At 42.3% G+C, this 21,606-nt stretch overlaps 1 pseudogene; it reads left to right on the top strand.

Moving 5' to 3' along the window:
* The first annotated feature begins 493 nt into the window (after positions 1-493).
* Positions 494-21,606, top strand: part of LOC114613255 — a 33,112-nt pseudogene continuing 11,999 nt past the window's right edge.

The raw sequence follows: 21,606 nt of genomic DNA, 5'->3' as shown, positions 1-21,606 counted from the left end.
TATTATTATTACTACTACTACATTTTGGTGAGATTATAAAATGTAGGTTCATGAAGATTCTCAAAGAAGAAAGCAGTATGGTTAGACTTTCGAGACTGAGATTGTCACCATTCACATGTCAATTCGCTAAAGCAAGGGTGCCATCGTGAAGGTGATGTGCAGTAAATATTTTTCTAGAAAAGAGAAGAGCTGGTATTGGATGTGGCCAAAATCAAAACCCTGTGACCCTGAGAATTCCAAAATGTCATGTAAGGGGCCCAAGAGCTTCCTTAGCAATAAGATTGAGTTTTGAGGAGAAAAATAACAAATCACACTTTATTGTTGTTGTTTAAGAAATAAACCAAGATCTGAATTTCTTTTATTATTGTTGTTTAAATTGCAAAAACGAAGACTGAAATTTCTATTGAACTTATGTGAAAAAGTCCTCATTATTGGGTTGAGATATGAGTCCACAAGAAAACAAACGAGCAAACAAACAACCAGACCCATTAACATGAAGGTAAGTGCGGCTTCTGCTATTAGTTTTTCTCCTGAACTTACCCAAGCTGCTTCTTCAATGTGAGGTTGTGACACACCCAATTTGGAGAGAGCAATTTTAAGCCTAAGATTTAGATTTTGAAGGTGCCCTTTCTCGAGGAAGGAACAGAAGCAATAGATTATAAAACAGAACTTCAAGCCAGAGTTTTTCAACCTGTAGGTTGGGAGAGCTTTGTGACAGGGGAGAGCTGGGGAGAGCTGGAGAGAGCTGGGGAGAGCTGGGGAGAGCTGGGGAGAGCTGGGAAGAGCTGGGGAGAGCTGGGGAGAGCTGGGGAGAGCTGGGGAGAGCTGGGGAGAGCTGGGGAGAGCTGGGGAGAGCTGGGGAGAGCTGGGGAGAGCTGGGGAGAGCTGGGGAGAACTGGGGAGAGCTGGGGAGAGGCAGATGAAAAGGGGCAAAGCCTTGGAGCAGACTTTTTATTGAATGGCTCCAAGGGCAACGGAAAAGTGTTTTCAGCAACTTGGGGCAAGTTCACCAGAAAACCTTGGGTGTGAGGAGCAGTCTGAGGGACCTGACCTGTGGGTGTTCTTCCAAGAAGTTCAAGAGAGACAGCCCAGCCCAGAAAAAGGAGATTTTGGTGAGTGGGAGAACCAGACACCAAGAAACGGAAAAGAAAAGACAGTTTTAGAGTGCGAAGGGATTTTGCAGATCTTAGATGACTCCTTAACTCGTGTGGCATTCCAAGTCTTGTGGTAAGGAGGAACTTGTCTGGTAATAAGATGTTTATAACTCAAGAGGAAAAACCCAATCAAGTAACTATAACTAAATTTAAGGGATGCCAGATGGGATAGTACTTAAACACATGGATTTTATGGTTGGATATTCTGGGATTCAATCCTGTCTTACCCTGACCAGTCACATGATGTAGGCCTAGTAATGTATTCTTATGGAGTCTAAGATTTCTTTTAAGTTTTTAAAAGTGAGATAATAGACTATTTCATAGGTCTGAAGATTCAGAAACATTGTCAAGCACTCAGTAGGGACTTGTACATAATAAATGGCAACTGCTGTCACCAGCTCCCATCTTCATTTTAGCAAAGGTACATTGCTTTCCACATTTGACTCATGCTTTCCTTCCATAGAGGACTGTTTCTAGAAAGTTTTGCCCCAACAAGACTACATTTCTCGACTATCTTTGCATTTGGACTAAAGTGACCAAGTTCTAGCCACTGGGGTGTTAGGTAAAGTCATGTACCTCATTTCCAAGTCTAGTCTTAGATATTGCCTATATGCTCTTCACTACTTGCTCTCTGTTGGCTATGATGGACATGTTTTGAGCTTGGTCCTTGGGTGATTATGGAGAACAAAGATTTCAGAGTTAATGACACTATAGTTGGTTACATTGGAGCAGTTACATCTTAGCAGCAGTCTGGTGGAATCTGAGCTCAAGAACAAATTATCCAGAAAGAATACTACCTGGGCAGTGGCCAGAAAGGCAAAGAAGGGATGTGAAGACTGGAAGATAAGGGGCTTGTCTGTGAACTTGTAAATTACTCACAGCGGTCAGGGTTTGGCCATGATGTTCCTTGTCACTTTATTTAAAACATGTGGCTGAATATTTGGCCTCCATATGCAAACGCCAGTTAGAAAGGAGGGAAGTGCATGTCCTCTGAAGGAGAAGGCACATTCTCATGGGTTAGAACATTCATTGTTAGTGAGCAGTGTTGGGGAGACCTGGATTCTTTCCTGGTTGACTGAAGGCACTGAGTCTTTCAACTCTGTCAACTGAGGGTTTGGCTAATGTTTTAGTCAGTGTATCTATTGCTGTGATGAAATACCATGACCAAAGGCATCCTGAGGAGGGAAGGGTTTTTTTGGCTTACAGATTCAGAATACTGTTTATCACTGGAGGAAATCAGGACAGGAACTCAAACAGGGCAGAAACCCGGAGGCAGGAGCTAATGCAGAGGTCATGGAGGGGTGCTACTTCCTGGCTTATTTTCCATGTCCTGTTCAACCTGCTTTCTTAAAGACCCCAGAACCACCAGCCCAGGGATAGCCCCACCCACAATGAGCTGGGCCCTTTCCTATCAATCATTATTTAATAAAATGCCCTATAGTCCTATCTACAAACCTGATCTTATGGAGGCATTTTCTCAGTTGAGGTTCCCTCCTCTCGGATGATTTTAGTTTGTGTCAAGTTGACATAAAACTATCCAGCACAGGCAATTACTTTTTGAAAACCTAGTAACTCTAAAATTGTGAGTGTGTAGATTCTGTATCTAGGATCTAGCCTAGTCGGGTCGCCTTACAGAAACTCAGTTGGCTGGAGACCCCAAGCCGTTTAATGGCAAAGCCTGTTTTTATCCCTTTTATTCGTAACAGCTGCTCTTTCCTCACTGCTTTCTGAGAAAACAGAACACAACAAACAAAACCAAACAAAAACCACCACAATTATAGGCCACTTCAGAGAGTCAAGTGCCCAGTTCTCTTTTTGGGGAGTCTGATCCATGTAGTAGAACAAATGGAGTTTGTCTGGATGGGAGTGGGTGGCATTCCTACCCTTCATTTGGGTAATGGTGGCGAGGATGTGGGCAGCAAATGATGAGTGGGACATACCTGAAGCCGTGCCAGGGCAGTGTGGGGCAGATGGGAGGGCCGGGAGCCTAGTACACTCTATTGCTCAGTTCTGTGATGCTCATCTGCCCATCACTCTCCCCAGAGTTCTTCACGCTCTGTCCTCTCTTTAGACTTGCGTGAGTTGGTCTTAAAGGTAATACACAGAGCTGGCTGGTAGGAAGCAGCAACTGGACGCCCAACAGCTGGATTGATACTTAGCCAACAAGGGAGGTTCAGTGTCCCAAAGACAATGGTCAAAGTTTTGGATTGCAGGATCAGGAAGCAGGCCTGTGATGCCCTGACTTGAGGCTACCTAGGCATGCACGTCAGAAAAGCCAACATTATCATTTGAAGTGGTGAAGTGTTATTTTAACAGCTGTGAGTCCTGAACCATAATCTTAACCAGAACGTTTGATTGGGCTGGTAGTCAAGAGTCAGTGGCTTTAGGGACTTGGTAAGTGAAAACTGATTTTACACCCATTTCCTTTTGTTTTTCCCTTCTACTCTCAAGGCCACTGTTAATGTAGCTTTATGTTTATAAGTTCCAAGCAAGCATGTGAACAAAAACAGTGTTGGTTTTTTAATATTAATTTTCTTTATTCTTGATAGTTTCATATATGTATGCAATGAAGAATCATGAACATTTATTTCCACCACCAGTTTTGCTGCCAACCCCTCCTAGGTTCTCACCTAACACGATCCCCTCTCAACTTCATTTTCTTCTTAAAGATAACTCATTCTGTCCAATTAGTGCTGCTCATCAGAGTATGGGTGTGGGGTGTTCTGCTGGAGTATGAGACATTTACCCATGGATACACATTAGAAAGACAAAAACAAAACAAAACAAAACAAAACAAAACAAAACAAAACAAAACAAAACCCAATTCTCCCTCTGCCAGCAGCTACCACCTGCCTCAGGAAGGGATGGGTCCTGCAGAGGACATCTGACGTCTATGCCAGAATGTTGGCTGGTTTGATCTTACTCAGGTCTTGTTCGGATCCCCTCATTTGCTGTGGGTTCATGAGTGTTACAGCCAGGCCAAGTGCAGAGGTTTGCATGCCACAGCACCACGCCCACGCCATTATTTGGCTCTTACATTCTTTTTACTCCGTCTTTCAGAATACTCCCTAAGCCTTGGTGGTTGTTACAGATGTCCCACTTAGTGTTGAGTACCCAGTCTCTTATTCTCTGCATTTCGACCAGTTAAAGCATCTCAGCATTTACTGTTTCCTGTTCTGAAAAGAAGCTTCTCTGACCAAGGATGAGAGCAGTCCAGGCTGCAGGTATAAACATAAATATTTAGAAAGCAAATTGATTACATTTAATAAAATAACAATAGCAATTGGACCTTTTAGCAAAATAACAATAGCAAGTTCTACCTTAGGGTCTATGGCCACCCCAGCCATATTTTGACCAGAATTGTTATACCAGGCATGAAATTCCCTCCTGTGGAATAGGCCTCAAATCCTATCAGAATGCAGCTAGTTACCCATATCTGTCATGTCACCCTTACACTGGCAGCCACACTTTGCCTTATAGGTTAGAGAGTAGCATTAGGTAGTACCAGCAGCCTGCAAAGTACCTTCTAGCCTTTTGAAAGCTAACCAGAAGAGAGGCAGTTTATGGTTTGCAATTGATTTATCTATGTTCTGCATCCAAAGTATATGGTGTCTTCTCTAACAGGGTCTTATCATGTGGTATGGTAGGCAAACTTCTAGGCCTCTGTGGTGGTTTGAATATGTTTGTCCTACGGACTGGCAATATTAAGAGGTGTGGCCTTGTTGGAGTAGCCATGGCCTTGTTGGAGGAAGTGTATCACTGTGGGGGTGGGCTTTGAGAACCTCCTTCTACCTGCCTGGAAGACAGTCTTCTGGTTGCCTTTGGAACAAGTAGTAGAACTCTCAGCTCCTCCAGTGCTGTGCCTGCCTGGATGCTGCCATGTTCCCACCTTGATGATAAAGATTGAACCTCTGAACCTGTAAGCCAGCCCCAATTAAATGTGTCCTTTATAAGAGTTGCCTTGGTCATGGTGTTTCTTCACAGCAATGAAAGCCCTAACTAAGACAGCCTCCCTGGGAAATTCATAGCAAATTTTTTCATTAAATATCTCAAGTCCTCTGGGGTAGGATTGTTCATTCAATCATGTAGGGTAACTACATTTGAATTAATTTTTCTGAAAGAAAACCTGTTTGTAGTCTTTTATAAAATTACAGCCAGGCCTAATTGAATTTATGTGATGGGGAAGACTGTAAAGAGTACTAAGTCCTATTTGGGAATTAATCAGAAATATAAAGCATTTGGACACTGGTGTGTCATAGTTAAGTGACAAGAAAATACCACTTTTGCTTTGGATTTTTTTCTCTCTGCTATGTAATGTTGAGGCAGAGTGAGACTAATATATGGGCAGGTCCACGTCACAAAAGTTGTTCATTCTCAGGTGATAATTAACAGACTGTACCTCTATTATTCTCTTTCTTGAGTCCAGGAGTGACTTTGTGGATCTGATGTGCTACTACTCTTGCAATTAGGTTTCTGATATCATGACTCTGAGCTATTAAAAATATTCCCAAACTTGTCTGTAGCAGAAATAATTGTTTCCTTGGCAACATCATCATGCTCAAGGTTGCAGTAGCCACAACAAATCTGAAGTCAAGAATAAGCCCTAGAGAGATCAGCCAGAACGAGCCACTCCTGGTTAGTGACCACACAGGGGAAAGGGGATCCTGGCTCAGTTAGGGGACAAACAGTAGCTCATCTATGCACTCATAAATCAACTTTCATATTTAGTGTTTTGTCATGCAACTCCTTTACTGTGTCCTAAACTTTGGACTGAATGCTATCTTCTGAAGTTGCCACTACAATCAAATTCACCAGAGAGTGAGTTACTGAAAGACCATTGCCTTCACAAAGGAAAGTTCAGTTTTGATCCATTTGGGTTTGCCCTAATTAGGTAGACAAAACATCAGAGTGTTTTCTGATGGCCAAAAGAAGAGGGATTTTGTGAACTGTCTATTGGGGTTGGGGGCCCCCTGGAGTCCTTTCAGCGACCCAGCATGTAAGAGTGAGCTAATAGCTAGCAAGAACATGGGATTTAATGCTGGCAACATGAGCTTTGGAGAAGAATACAGACCTCAGCACTCTTCCAACTCAGCTTGTGAAGAACCTTTACACTGTGCCCAGACCCTTGATTCACAGAGAGACAGTAAAGATGGGCATTGTTTTAAGTCAGGAAGCTGGTGGCAATTTTCCATGCTCAACAGAAAATGAACACATTCTAGTTGTCAAAACACTGATTCTAGAAAAAGCATCATTGGTCATGTGTGGCACTAGAGATCGCTCCATTGTCAGAACTATGCTCTATGTCACACCCAAGAAGATAAGGCACCGTTTCTCTATTAAGAACTTCCTTGAGTATTTCTCAGTGTTACTTGACACAGAGGGAATTAGGGGATCTGTTTTGAGCTATATCAGTATAAACACTTTTAAATCTTCACTTTTGAGTCACTGTAATGATACTATATTTAAGATTTTAGTGTTTAAAGAATTTAGACAATTTAAAATCTTTTGATGAGTAAGAACAACACAAAGTCTCTTGGATCTTTTCCACCTAGATTCTAAGTAACATTTTATTGCCTATTTATCCATCTATTTTACTCTGATTCAGTGGCCCAAAACTCCTAAATAGTCCAGTATAAACCTATCCAAATATAAAGGACCCTCTGCTTCTTAATTGCCATAAGGAATCACAGTATGGAACTCAAAGGTAGTGCTGTACTGTCCTACCCAGAGACCCATGTTTTCTGTTACTATAATGGAATACTTGAGACATTGTAAAGGAAAGACTTTCATTTTGGCATATATTTATGCTTATTGGGAAGTTGAAGAAGATTGGGCAGCTGCCTGTGGCAAGGACCTTGTGCTACATGGTAGAAAGCCAGAAGAGCCAGTGGGAACACAGCACAAGAAACAAAACAACCTGTGCTTGTGGGAACTAACACAGCTCCATTAATACTGTTCAACAATCACATCATTTGCTGACAGTCCTACTGAAAAGCATGACATCAGTGACAATCAGATTTCAACAGGAGTTTTGAAAGGGATAAACCAAAGCATAATATACCTATTTTTCTTTTCTCTTCTCTTCCCTTCTCTTCCCTTCTCTTCTCTTCTCTTCTCTTCTCTTCTCTTCTCTTCTCTTCTCTTCTCTTCTCTTCTCTTCTTTCCTTTCCTTTTCTTTCTTTTTTTTTAAGATTTATTTATTTATTTTATGTATATGAGTACACTGTCGATACCTTCAGACACACCAGAAGAGGGCATCAGATCTCATTACAGATGGTTGTGAGTCACCATGTGGTTGCTGGGAAATGAACTCAGGACCTCTGGAAGAGTAGTCAGTGCTCTTAGCCACTGAGCCATCTCTCCAGCCCCCTTCTTTTCCTTTTCTAGTCCAGGATTTATTCAAGAACACACATTGAATTTTAATGTCTTGTCTCTTCATTTTCTACCAGTCAAAAACAGCTATAAAGATCATTGGCCTTCGTCATGTGGCAGTCCTTCATCTTAAGCAGAGTGATTTCAGATGAGCAGACTCAGATCATGCATTCTTTGTGGAGGTACCACAGAAGCAGTGTTATACTTAATAGGAGAAATTAGCATTCTCTCTCTATTGGATTAATATTTGGTACTCAATTTTACAAAACCTATGCTAACTCTAAGAAGAAAACCTTTACCTAGCTTCCATGGTGATCGGGCTAGAACAGAGAGCACCCTCATGACCCACTCCCATTTGCATTTGTTGATTGGCATTCTTCTATAGGAAGGTTTCTACTTTTTCCATTTAGTTCTAGCAACATGGTCTTTGGGAGGTCTCTTTTACTGCATGTGTGATATTCTGTTTATCTTGATGTTCATAGTATACTAGATTTGGTAATGCACACTCCTTCAAACCTGCTCCTGTGTCCTTTGGACGGGTCCTCATTGAAGTCTTTAAGGATTGCCTATTTTCTGGTATAGCAAGATGATTTTGGCTTACTTTGAATTTTCTTTCCTTCAGACTTGGAATTAACCTTTTCTCCAAGTATCTAGGTTTTTAGAAGACAGTATTTAAAAATTTAGGTCTGGAGGTTAGATGTACTCATTAGTATTGTGATATCTGTGATATTGCTGTCCCTACACCTTCTCAAGAGGACCAAGAAAGGACTCTACACATACATTTATGTATAAATATATCCTCATATCCAGATATGTACTATATAAATCAGAGTTGGATCAGAGAAACTGAACCAGTGGGCCATTTCACACACATGCCAGAGACAGAGATAGACATAGAGAGACAGAGACACAGAGAGACATAGAGATGCAGAGAGTCACATACAGAGAGACAGAGACACACAGAGAGACACACATAGCCACATAGAGAGAGGGAAGGACAGAGAAAAAGAGATAGAAAGAGAGAGAGAGAGAGAGGGAGAGAGAGAGATATGTCTATAGTACAACTCTAGGATCTTAACTCTCAGGATCTGGTTAAGAAGTCAGAATGATGGCTGATTATGAAGGGAGTTTGTGCGGGCTAGACAGCCGTGGATACAAATTGTGGCTTTGTCTACAGGCAAGGGTCAGGAAAAAAATGATCCAGGGGAGAAGGAAGAGCAATTGCAGTTAAGCTATTGTTTGGATCCAGACAGACAAAGCCTATTTTTCATTGGGGTATGGTTTAGTTTTTCTTTGTTTGGGATTTACTTTATTTGTAATTCTGTATATGTGTGTGAATTTCTTCATATGTGTATGTGAGTGCAGATGCCTGCAGAGGCCAGAAGAGGGCTTTAGATCCCCTGGAGCTGGAGTTCCAGACAATTGTGAGCCATGCCATATGCTGGAAGCTGAACCTGGGTCCTCTGCAAGAACAGCAAACACCCTTAGCCACTGAACCAAGACCCTGGTCCCTAGACTCATGTTTATAACAAAACGATTATAGACAGTACATAGATCCCTTCCCCTCCTAATCATGACTTTCTGTTGCTGAACATCCCTTAGCAAGGTTGTGCTTTTCCCATTGAGGAACCTATACTAACTCAAAGCACATAGCTCACATTAGAGGCCATTCTTGGTGTTTCCTGGGTTTGGACAAGTGAATGATGACATTCACCATTCTGTTATTATATTGAGCATCTCCTCATACTTTATATAGAATACGCCCCTCCTCATCCTCACCCCAACCCTTGGCCACTATTGACTCTTTCACTGCCTTCATAGTTTTGCCTTTCCTACAATGTTCTAGAGTTGTGTTCATGGAGTCTGAGCCTTTTGACTCACTGGTACTCTAAGCCTTCTTTGAAAGACTCCCAGTTGTTTAAGTTAGGCCAGTTAGGGATAATCTCTCTTCTACTAAAGATAACCAATCAGGCAGAACCTTTTACCAGTGGCACTTAGATGCCTGTTAACTGAACAATGAGGGAAGGGTGCTTAGATGCTTCAGCATGAACTTGCTTCCATTATTTTCTCCATCTTTCATGGGAAAATATCTCTTGCAGCCCAGCCTAAGCAAAGAGAGTCTAAAAAGGGATGTCAGGAGAATTTCAGCTTAATTAAGTTGACCCATCCGAAGACCATCACATGTACACTGTAGTACACCCATACCCGTTTCCCCACTTATCATATCTATCCAGCATCCATCCTTTTACTTAGCAAAATTTATGCCTTCATACATAAAATTATAATTTTATACTTCTTTAAATAATCAGAAGCTAGTTCAACTTATCTCAATATATTTATTGATTTGCTTAATCCATGAACCTGTCTGCTCTGTATCATTGATTTCCATGTCTCCATCCCCACCTCTGCCTCCCTGCTTTCTCCTTCACAGTCTGACTTTCCTGGATCCTGGGCAATATGCTGCAGTCCTTACTAACCCTTCCTTGGACACTTAACACAATTTGTTTTATTTTTAAATCATGTGTATGTGTATATGCCACTATGTGTATGCCAGTATGTGGAGGCCATACATGTTGGATCTCCTTGAAGCTGGAGTTTACAGGCAGTTATGAGTTGCCTGATGTGAGAACTGAACTCAGGTCTTCTACAGGATAGTAGATGCTCGTAAGCACTGGGCCATCTCTTTGCTCCAGATACTGACATTTTCACATACAGAAGGGAAGGGGAGAGAATAAAGGATTAAAAGGGGAAAAGGATGAGAAGGGAAGGGAGGATGGGAGAGAGAAACCAACACTAGTTTTGAAATATTTTAAAGTATACTTTACATTCCTGTGTGTTTAATCGTATCCTTGTTCAACAAGGGACATTCTTTACCTTAAGGAAAATACACAGTCAAGTATAGATAATGAAAAATCACATCAATTCTCAGTCTCTGGCTTCTTATATGAGAAGCTTTAGGTTCCTAGCAACACAAAGTTTATAAGTTTTAGATACACCAAGACATATGCCTTCTAAATTCTAAATGTCATCCTAAAATATTAAGATCCAAGTTTGGTGTTTGGTGTTTTATGTGCCTGTGGGCAGAGGAATAGTTGATGTCCAAGAAGAGATGCTCCCATCGAGCATAACGAAGAAGCACAAAGCCTTCTATAGGGATAGATGGGGAAAAAGTTGTTGGAAACCGATCTGAGCAGGATGCTGCTGCTGACTCTGTGTCAGTCCTAGGAGGGGCTCAGATGTTGAAAAGAAATCAGAAACATCAACTGGCTGAAGAATAGCTAGAAACAGCTTCATGTGCCCTGATTCCTGCCTATCACTTTTAGAGGAGACAGAATGTAAGGGCTCTCTGGGGACCCGGAGAGCCATCATAACTATATGACTTTTGAGGAGTGTCGATGTCCTTGTGTCCTTCCACTCTGTCCTGGTCTCCTCCATTAAGCAATATGTAGGATCTGAAGGTGATTGCTATAATCTTGCCAGCAGATGACTGAAACATAAGAAGATGGGCCCCAGTAGATGAGGATAGCAGACGCCTTCCCCAGTAAGGACTGTGATAGTTAACACAACAAGCACCAGGGAGAGCTGAGAGGTGGTCTCTTGGCATCTCTGTAGCAGTCACCACTCATTGTCCCTGCCAAGAGTAGAGGACCCATATTATTCCCACTGAGGCTATCCACACAGAAGCTAAGACCCACTGAGAAGGGGAAAATATGTGAATCAGAGGATATTTAAGCACAGTCTTTCATCAAAAATATCTTCTTGATATAGATGGTATGAAGAAGACAATCATCTTAAGGAATGGTGAATCTACTTTGTTGGAGTCTAAAAGGCTTTGAAAACATTGTACCAAACAAGATTGAATTGACCAAAGAGTTTTAAGTGTAAGAACAGTAAGTTGCCTTTTTTGGGGGTAATTTAAAAGTTTCCTTTCTGCCCTCTTTCCCCACCACTACCACCTCCCGTTCTCTCTGGTGTACCTCCCCTCTGTACATTGCTGAATGGCCCAATTTCCTATGGTTGCCTTGGCTGGTGGCTGCCATATGGACACCATGGTCTTTTGTGGAGGCTCTACACACAAAGGACATCCACTGGGGTTCTTTTGGCCCAGCTTTAGTTGATTCAGCAATTTACTCAGGAGAGGATGATCCAGGGTCAAATAGATGATTCTTGCAGGGATACTCATTGGCAACTGTCATCTTTGATTTGTAGATTGTTGTGATTCTTGTGGTAATGAGGATTCTGTATCTTTTTCCAACTCAGGAAAAAAAATCCTGAAACACTGTGATGTCGTCGTTCTTGTTGTTGATGATGATGATGATGTGTGGCTCTTCACACCCGAATGAGCTGATATGATGCTAATAGCACACTAAAGCATTCCTAAGGCAGATGTGGATGCTTTGTACTGTATTGCTTTACAGTTTTCGAGTTGAACTTGACATCTTGGAATTCCTAGGAAGCCAGCTTTTCGTGCCAGGAAATATTTCCTATGTGGGTGTGCGTTTCAGTTCTATCTCTGTTCACCCTCACAATGGCAGTTTCCATGGTTACAATCCAAAACCCAATTTCCAGGGTATTTCCTTGGGTGATCTAGCTTCCATTCACATCTTGTGGTAGCCCCAAGGAGTGCTGTCCTTTCTGTGAGCATCTTGCTCAGTTCTGAGGGCATGTCCTCATCTTTTCTAAAGTCACACAGAACAGGAATTTCGTATGAACTAATCGGGAAAGTGTCTGGCGTATTAGAAACACCCTAGCAAAAAGCTCTGAGGTAAATGCTGTCCTGTGCTTCCTTATTGAGTTGGCTAAGTCTAAATGGAAGATATTGAAAAACCAAAAGGGAAAACCATTCTGGATTACTCCTCTATGTAATTGGAAACACTGTTTAGTTTCTGAATTAGCTGCTCAAAGTGCTCTTGGTTTAATCTTCCAGCAGAGGATGGGCTAGAAGAACCTTAGTAAATGGATTGATTACCTGAAACTCACATTCAACTTCTGAGAATAATAAAAGCAGCAAATACAGTTGTTAACCTCTCGTCATGTTTGTTTCTTAACAACCCTAAGCCCACTTAGCAGGCCAGCGTCATGAATATCTGAGCTCATTTCCTTCTTTTGACATTTCCTTTAAAGGTTCTAATTTTGATGGCTGAGTCATCTTGACAAAGATGAAAGAACTGTTGGATAAAGGAAGATGGAGAGGGCTCTATGAGCTGGGGAAAATGTAATTTTCTTGGAGCAGATACTGATATTTACGGAGTTTGTGAAGGAATGATAGCCACCATGGCAGTAAGACAAGTCATGATTTGCACCCCACGTGCTGGTCTACCTCTCATATGTTAAGCCAGTAAAGCGAAAGACTCAACAGATTTTTCCTTGGAAAAGCTTAAGAGGCAGAGGGAATAAGACCAGACTATATCAGACAGAACAGTGAAATAATATAGATGTGAAAAACATTGAGTCCTACTGTAAGTCAGGAAGACTCCAGAGGTGCAGCACAGAAGAGGGATCAGAGCAAGAGGCCTCGTGCCCACAGTCCAGGAGAGAAAAGAAGGGGTTCATCGTGGGCATGGACATTCCCTAGAAGAGCTGGGATGGAAATTGTGGTCTCAGAGGCTGGCCAGATGGTACCACAGGCCTTTCATTCATTCATCTCACCTGTGAGCTGAGGAAAATGATGATGGCTTCCCGATAGTCACTATTTTATTACATATTAGCTATCATTTAAAGTGTTCTACCTATTTTTCTCCAGTAAGAGGTCAGGTTACTTAGATGTGAACAAATTGGGATTGAGAGCCACCTTTGAATTCAGATGACGTGGGTCGCCTCAAGAAGAACATGAGGTGAGCAATGGCTTTCAACTTCGGGTATTTATTTGTTCAGTCCTGGGTTTGTCAACTCTGTTTCTCAAGAGACTTAACTCCTAAGAGTCTGCTTATTTGCGTAGGAAAGTTATTTGACAGAAGGCAGAAAACTGAAGTGTCTAAATAGATTATCAAAGCCAGTACTGGGAGGGTGAGGCTAACGTGGCCTGCAGCCCACCAGTGCTCAGAGTGACTGCTCAGGTAGGCCCAGCCCCACCTAGAACATTTTCTTTCTGGGTAAGTGTCTTAGTTTGGGTTTTACTGCTGTGAAGAGACCACCATGACCGAGGCAAGTCTTCAAAGGACAACATTTAATTGGGGCTGGCTTACAGGTTCAGAGGTTCAGTTCATTATCATCAAGGCAGGAACATGGCAGCATCCAGGCAGGCATGGTACAGGAGGAGCTGAGAGTTCTACATCTTCATCTGAAGGCTGCTAGCAGAATACTCATTTCCAGGCAGTTAGGATAGGGTCTTAAAGCCCACACCCACAGTGACACAGCTACTCCAACAAGGTCACGCCTTCTAATTGTGCCACTCCCTGGGCCAAGCATATTCAAACCATGACAGTGAGGCCAGTGTTCAGTGGAACACATGTGGCAGTGGTCTGTGTCACTTTGGACTTGAAGGGTACAGAAAGCCCGTGGTTTTTTACTCTTTCTATGTCTGACAATGGGTTCTTGAGACTAAAGGTGACTTTGGAGCCCCATGTTGAAGACTGAAAAGCTTTTGAGCCCCAGGCCCTCAAAAAGTTTGTGAAGCAGAGTTCCTCCAGACTCCCATCCCACACACACCTACACACAGAGCAGGAATGCCTGTTTTGAAATAAAACACATAATAATTCCTCCAAGAAAAATAAGAACCCTGAGGTTGCTGGGTTCCTGTCTCCAGCAGTTAAAGCTACCTCACTAGGGAGGACTGCCTGGAACCACAGGAGTTAAAAAGGGCAGTGCTTGCTCCTACACTATCAGAAAATTTGGTTGTAAAAAAAAAATAAGTAAACTGAAAATCATCTGATAAAAGACAAATCTTAGAAATCTCAGCAAAGAAAAACAGGAGTTATTTTCAGTATTATTATTATTATTATTGGTCTAGGAAAATGAGGCTTAAGTTATTGTTTCTTAGAAAAGCAAGGTCACATTGGCCAGCAGAGTCTTGATGATGGGCATAGTGATCAAAAGAACAATTTCCCTTCCTGTAGATCTTTGTGTCTTTTCCCCTCTCAGACAAGTCCTCTCATTAGCCCTGGAACTCATCAGTTTTGGTTAGACGGCTGGTCACCGAGTCCTCCAGGACCCTTCTGTCACCGTCGTCAGCACCAGAAATAACAGACATAGATTAGATACACCCAGCTTTTGTGTGAGTGCCCAGAGTCCGAACTCAGCTCTTTTTGCATGTGCAGCAAGCACTTTACCACTGAGCTATCTTTCCAGCCTCAGACCTTAATGGTTTCAAAGTTCATCTGCATTTTGTACAGTGATTCTGCAAAGCACTCTGGCCACAATGGTGATGTCTATGAAAAGTATCAGCAAGGGCTTTGCATGCTACCTTACGGACTCTGTGCTACAAGATTCACCTGTAAAGTTTACTTAGTTATGCTAATCTCCCCGAGATTGGCACTGTAACTATCTTCATTTTAAAATGAGAAACAGAGCTGGAAAGATGGCTCAGCAGTTCAGAATGCATAATGTTCTTGCAGCGTTCCCAGTACCCACATCAGACAGCTCACAACTGCCTCAAACTCCAGTTCCAAGGGATCCTACATCTTTTTCTGGTGTTGTGGAAATCTGCATTTATGCACACATATATTTACACAGACAGACACATCTACACATAATTAAAAATAATAAAAATAAATCTTAAAATGAAAAAAATAAAAAGGGAGGCAGGGACCAAGTTAAATGTCAGGTCTTAGAAAACAGTAAAGTTGGGAGCCAATTGTGACACCTACTGTCATGCTGTGTTGTCACTGGTCTGCCAGGTGGCTTTTGAGCCTGTGCACAGTACTGTAGCCACATGGCCCAGCTTGCGGATCTGAGCCTCTGGGTCCAGGCTGCCAGGATTTGTCAAAGTCATATTTTCTGACTCTAACTCCAGGACTCTTTCAACTTGGAATACCATAAATTAAAGCAAACACCAACTTGGTTATGGGGCAGACAGTCAATATTTTTAGAGTGTTTATAGAAAGGAAGTAATTTTGGCCTGGCAAAAGAGCAAACTGACGGCAGTTTTACATTTCTATTTAAAAAGGAAAAGAAAAACTGATTTGAATTGGGAAAATTCTTATGCCAGAGAACTCTGTAAAATATTCAGGGAGAGCAAACCCATTTGGCTCCCAGTCTGCTGGCTCTTTAAAAAGCAAACTTTGTAGATCATCTCACAAAGCCTGCAGCCCTCTCTGCCTGAGGCATAAAATGGCTTCATCTCTAGCAAGAGTTGATTGGCATGAAAGCATCCATGTGGTCAGATTTTGCTTGATCCTTGCTGGGAGGTTAAGGACAATCCTTAAGTCTGTGTGCACCTCTGTTTCCCTTTCCAGGACTGAAGTGCAGCCAGGAGAGGCATGGGGAAGCTCATTTTGTCTTTCCTGGAATCTAGTCCCTTCTCCTTCATACTTTGATCACATGACCCTGGACTCCATACCTTTGTTTCTGTGTCAATAGGGTTTTGTTTTATGTGACTGAAAAAGAATTTATAGCAGAAAGTCAAAGCTGACCCAAGTATAGAGAATGTCTGTGGAGTCACCAATGGGACGTCTGTATTGCATGTCCCTCTCCCCAGGCCTCAGGGACCATCAGGAAGACTGTTAGAGCTAGCAGCATCTTCTTGTCATGATAGCACTGATGTGCTCATGAACTCAAAGCAGCTGTAACCAATGACCCAAGATCAAGTCAGTCAATAGTCTACCGTGAGCCTCCATCCAGAACTGAGGAGCTATTGAAAACCGACAGTTTCCAGAGAGGAAGAGTCAGCTTTCTTTAAGGGTGTGGCTCCCAGTAGGTTGACTGTGCTCAACTGGACCCATGCACATATGGGTAGCACAGATCGGACAGGTGCGTAACTTAAAAAATAAAAATAGGAAGAGGACACAAAATTAGAAGGTGCTGGGAGAGTTGGGTTTGGATCTTGGAGAAATTAGAGGGAGAAGTCGGGGGTGAACAGGATATAAATTCATTGTATTAAATTCTCAAAGAATTAATAAAAATTACTATATTGGAGAAATAATGCAGAGCAAGGCCGGTCTTTGCTATGGCTTGAGCACAGGCCTTTAGTTAACACGTTGGAAACTTGCTTCCTCATGCAGTCAGGTGGGAGGTGGAGCTTATATCAATGGACTAATATAGTTGTCAAGTATGTTGGGGAATAGACATTGTCAACTTGAGTCAGTTTCGAATCACCATGGAGAAAGGTTTTCCGTGTGTCTATTTCCAGAACGTTTAACAGGAGGGAAGATCCATGCTGAGTGGGGAGCGTCATTGATGGAACGGAGTCCAGGCCTGAACATAAAGGAGGGAGGGAGCTGGGCACTAACAACCATCTCTCTCTCCTTCAGGAGTGTGGATGCAATGGGACAGCTGCTTCATGTTCCAGTTACCATGACTCCCCTGCCATGCTGGGGTGCCCCCTCAATATGTAAGCCTCAATAAGCCCCCCCTTCTTCAGCTGCTTCTTGTTGGATATTTTATCCCAGTAAAGGAAGTGGCTTCTTAATAACAGGACGATTTGGCCCAATTTCCTATCTCTGTCTCTCTTTTTTTTTTCCTATCTCTGTCTCTTATGTGCTCACTTGCCCCTTGGCCTTGCCATGAAGTAGTACAAAAGCCTTTGCCAGATGCTACCACACTCCCCTGGGATTTCCCAACTTGAGAGTTGTGAGTCAAATGTCTGTTCTATAAATTTCCAAGTCTGTGGTATTTTGTCAAAACAACATAAAATGGACCAAGACAGCCTTTGAACTGATGCGGACACTAAGAGCTCAGTGGAGTTTAATGAGAGTTATTAGTGTCTAGGCCTGTGGAGAGGGCACAGCCAGTATGGTGCTTGCTGTACAAGCATGAGGAGCTGAGCTTGGAGCCTTGGTGCTCACATAAAAGCCAGCTGCTTCTTAAGAAAACAGAAGAAAAGTACAAGGCTCTGTGTCGCCTGAGTGCTGTCTGTGGATTCCTTGACTGCCAGGACGAAGTTGGCTCCAGGCTGGGGCAGCCTCTGGAAAGCAGAAGCGCTCAAGGGCCCCACAGAACTGGAGGTGGGGATGGAGGAGTGGTCTGAGGAGCAGGTGGACAGGAGTGAGTGATGGGACTGTGGGGTTCTGTTCAGGAGCTGAAAGAGGGTTAGGCCATTTGTAGGCCTAGGGACACTTTCCTTCCAGGAAAGGACCAACAAGAATTCTGTGGCCAAGAGTCAGCCTGGAGCTTGGCTTGTGGGAACTTGGCTAAATTCAGCAGCTCTCTGTGCCTGTACCTTTCTACAGGGCTGTTCTGGAAGCACACGTATTGGATTGTTTTTCAATTTCCTCTTGGCTGATGAGTTTAATAGTAGTTCAGAATCTCAGGGCCCTCCTCCTGGGTCATTTCCCAACATGGCATCATCCTTCCAAATTGTAGTTCTTGCCCTTTAAGACTACAAATCATCTTCCTGTCTAGCACCTGGGGGCAGGGGAGGGGAGCTCCAGTACTATTATAGTTGTATGTTCAGGAGGCCATTGTTACACTGCGGAAGGTGATAATCTACCAGGTCTTTATGAGGCAGTTAGTCCCTAGATGCTAGGAGCATTGGCTGGTAGTAGCACTGAATCCACCTGTAAGGGATGTCACTGTACATGGGATCTACCTGTAAGGGCTGGGATTGTACAATGGATCCCTCTGTAAGGGCTGTCATTGTACATGGGATCTACCTGTAAGGATTGTCATTGGCTCAAGCTCTGTTGTCCGATTGGATTGATTTTTCTTCCACATAGAGATACATGGCAATGTCTAGAGTTATTTTTGGTTGCCATAAGAAGGGCGTGGCATCTAGTGAGTAGACAACAGGGATCCATCCATAGGATGGAATCCTACAATGAATCATACAGCCCAGACTGGCAAAAGTGTTGGGGCTGAGATCCTTCTCTAAGCGTACCAACCAAACTCAAGATTCAAGACTTTCTTCTCATGACAGCCTGCATCCATGAAGAGGTCAAGAGTAAGGTAGAAAGTTCTAGCCCCTTGTTTTAACTCATAAAGACCAGCTAGACCTCTCCATGATACAGGCTGGCCTCTGCATGAATATCACTGTTTTACCCCTCTCTCTTTCTAGAGTTTCCTTTGTTTCCTAATTGGTAATGCTTCCACAGAACTACTTCTCAACAAGTCTCCATGTGTGAGTTTCTGTCTCAGAGTCTTCATCTCAGGCTGCTCAAACTCTGACAGCTGGCATAGAAAGCAATCCATAGAAGCAGACTGAGTGTCGCACCCTCTTGCTGCTTGTTAAAACTAAGATCGATTTCATTTCTCTACTATGAGTAATTGTTGAACACAACAATAAAGTGGCAATGGTCAGTCTAGGGAAGGAAAGACGATACCTAATTCTCTCTCTCAAAAAAAAGTCACAGCTTATTGGGAGAAAGCCCAGGGACCAGGATCAGATCTTGAAGTGGGAAGGAGAGAATCAGAAAAAACAGTACACTATGTGGGGGAGGGCAAAGTTGGATGGCAGCCTCAAAAAGGAGAGGCATCCCTTTAAGACCTGGAGAGAATTTTAAAAATAAATATGCATAGCAATCAAAAGCACTGGGTAAAGAAATAACATTGCTTAGTTAAGGCATATATGTTTTCTAAAGCTAGACAATAAAAAACCACATAAAGGAACTTGATTACGAAAGACAGGGAGAGAGAAAGATAGTGGTTATTAGAATGGTGAGACACAATGAGGGAGGAAGGGAGAGGAGTCTTCTGGGAAATCTCTGGCACAATCCCCAGAGAAATCTATAGAGCAAAGAGGATATCTGAGTTTTAAGAGCCTTAGGGTTGGTGGAACGATTTTCATCATGTGACTGAGCTCGGCATACCATGTACATCAAAGAATGTTGTAGAGCTAGGTACTGGTTAGGAACAATAACTAGGGGCTGTGGTCAGGCTACAGGACAGAGAACTTCTTCTGTCCCAGTACAAGAGCTGCAGGAGGACATGGTCTCATCTCTTCAGTCTCATGGGATCTGGTCTCTTCAAATGCCAACCATTTTAAAAGGGCAGATTTGTGTTCTGACAGTTATATGTGGCAAAATGGCTGACTAGTTCCAATGTGTCCTTTCCTACATTAGCACATTTTAATGCGATATATGCTGCTTAGATTCTGTTTAGCTTGGCAACATACTCATTCCTGTAGGTAAGTGGTTCTAATATGTACAACTCATGGGCTGGTTCATGGGCTTCTCTTTCTCTTTTCCCATTCTCCCCCACTGGACTATGGTTGTAAGAGAGAAGTTTGGAATAGTCATCAGAGAGGCTGCATATTGAAGGTATCAAATAATAATTTAAAAAATAGAAAGAAGGAATACCGGTTTCTAGTGACTGTTATACTAGATATGAATTCAAGGCCATTTGTTAGGGCTTTTATGTGTGAGAGAAATTTCTTTTGCTGGTATTAAAGTAATACATTGGAGCCTTCTGTTATACCTAACTATAAACATATTCAGCATAGGAAAATAATGATAATAAAGACCATTAAAACACATACTGTTTTTGGTTATGTTTCATAAAAATAAGAGTTTTATGTTTTATTCTCAAGATAAACCATATAACTTCATTATTAGATTTTTGCTACCTACTCAATAGTTCTATCAAGCAACAGAGAGTAAGGTTGGGAACAAGGGCAAGTGAAGTGAGAATTTCTGATTTCTTTGGAGATTTCTTTTACAATTTGGTTGTGTCACGTGATGTTTTTCTGGAAGCCATCTTATGAGAGGATGTTTTGCTGAAGCAAACCCATGAAAAGATGTTTTGCTGAGGCAGACATTTGAGAGGACATGTGATGTTTGGAAAGAGTATAAATAGTACCCAATAGAGAGAAAACTTTGCTCTGGCATTGGTATGCCTTGTGGCGATCTTGCACTGGTACACCTTAAGATGCTCTTGCATTGATATGCCTTGCAATACTTTGCTTGTCATGATTTTGTAGAGAAAAACACACCAAAGAACTTCTGGTGGTATTCTGGCTGCTTTCTTGCCGCTTCTGAGGACTTGTGCTGATTGGCAGAACCTTGTGATTTCTTCTGGATTGAGTTGCTGATTTGTGTTTGACATTTTGCTAGTGGCCTGGACTGCTGACAATGAAGATTGGAATCACCCCAAAGAAGTATTTCTAACAGGTCCACAACTCCCATTTCCTATTATCCTTTCTTTTCCACAACCTCTGGTGGGTGGTGGGCTAAAAGGGAGGTTGAAGCGATAAAGAACCATAATTAAAGTAGGTTTTGAAAAAAATCTAAGCCTACAGGTGTCACCCAATGTGGGGTGCCAATCTGTAAAAAACATTTAATTTAATTTAAAGTTTCCTTTCTCAGTCCTGGCTCCTGGAATGACGACTCTGAGACTAATTATTTATTATTAAATCATAAGCTTGGGCTCATTCCCTCTCCTTCAATCCTGGCCCACTTCTTTCTTGTCTCCTCAGTGTCTGCCTCATTGTCTGTCCAAGTTCTTCTATCTACTGGTTTACATCTGTCTCCTTGCTCCATCTGCCTGAGTTCATCTCTCTCAGCTCTCCTTGCATCTTTCTTTTATCTTCTTACTATTTCCCAGAATCCTCTCTCTTCCTGCCAGTATCCCACCCCCTATTTTCTGCCTCAGCTCATTGGCCAGCTACTTTTTTTTTTGTTGTTGTTTTTTGTTTTTCAAGACAGGGTTTCTCTGTGTAGCCCTGGCTGTCCTGGAACTCACTCTGTAGACCAGGCTGGCCTTGAACTCAGAAATCCACCTGCCTCTGCCTCCCAAGTGCTGGGATTAAAGGTGTGCGCCACCACCGCCCAGCTAGAGATTATCTTTATAGGTAAACATATCAGAATTCCTACAGAATTATACTGAAAATATGCATACTCAGGCCTTGAGGTATAATATGTTTGGGGTAATATTTTGAAAACTTAATTCTATGTAGTCTTTCTTCATATAAGCAGTGTAGAGCAGGAATCTTACATATCTCATTTGAATAGAAAATCCATATATATTTTCAATTTTCTATGCTATAAGGATT

The sequence above is a fragment of the Grammomys surdaster genome, unplaced genomic scaffold (assembly GCF_004785775.1).
Source record: "Grammomys surdaster isolate TR1022 unplaced genomic scaffold, NIH_TR_1.0 126198, whole genome shotgun sequence".
Lineage (NCBI taxonomy): Eukaryota > Metazoa > Chordata > Mammalia > Rodentia > Muridae > Grammomys > Grammomys surdaster.
This window is presented reverse-complemented; position numbering and strand designations above follow the sequence as displayed.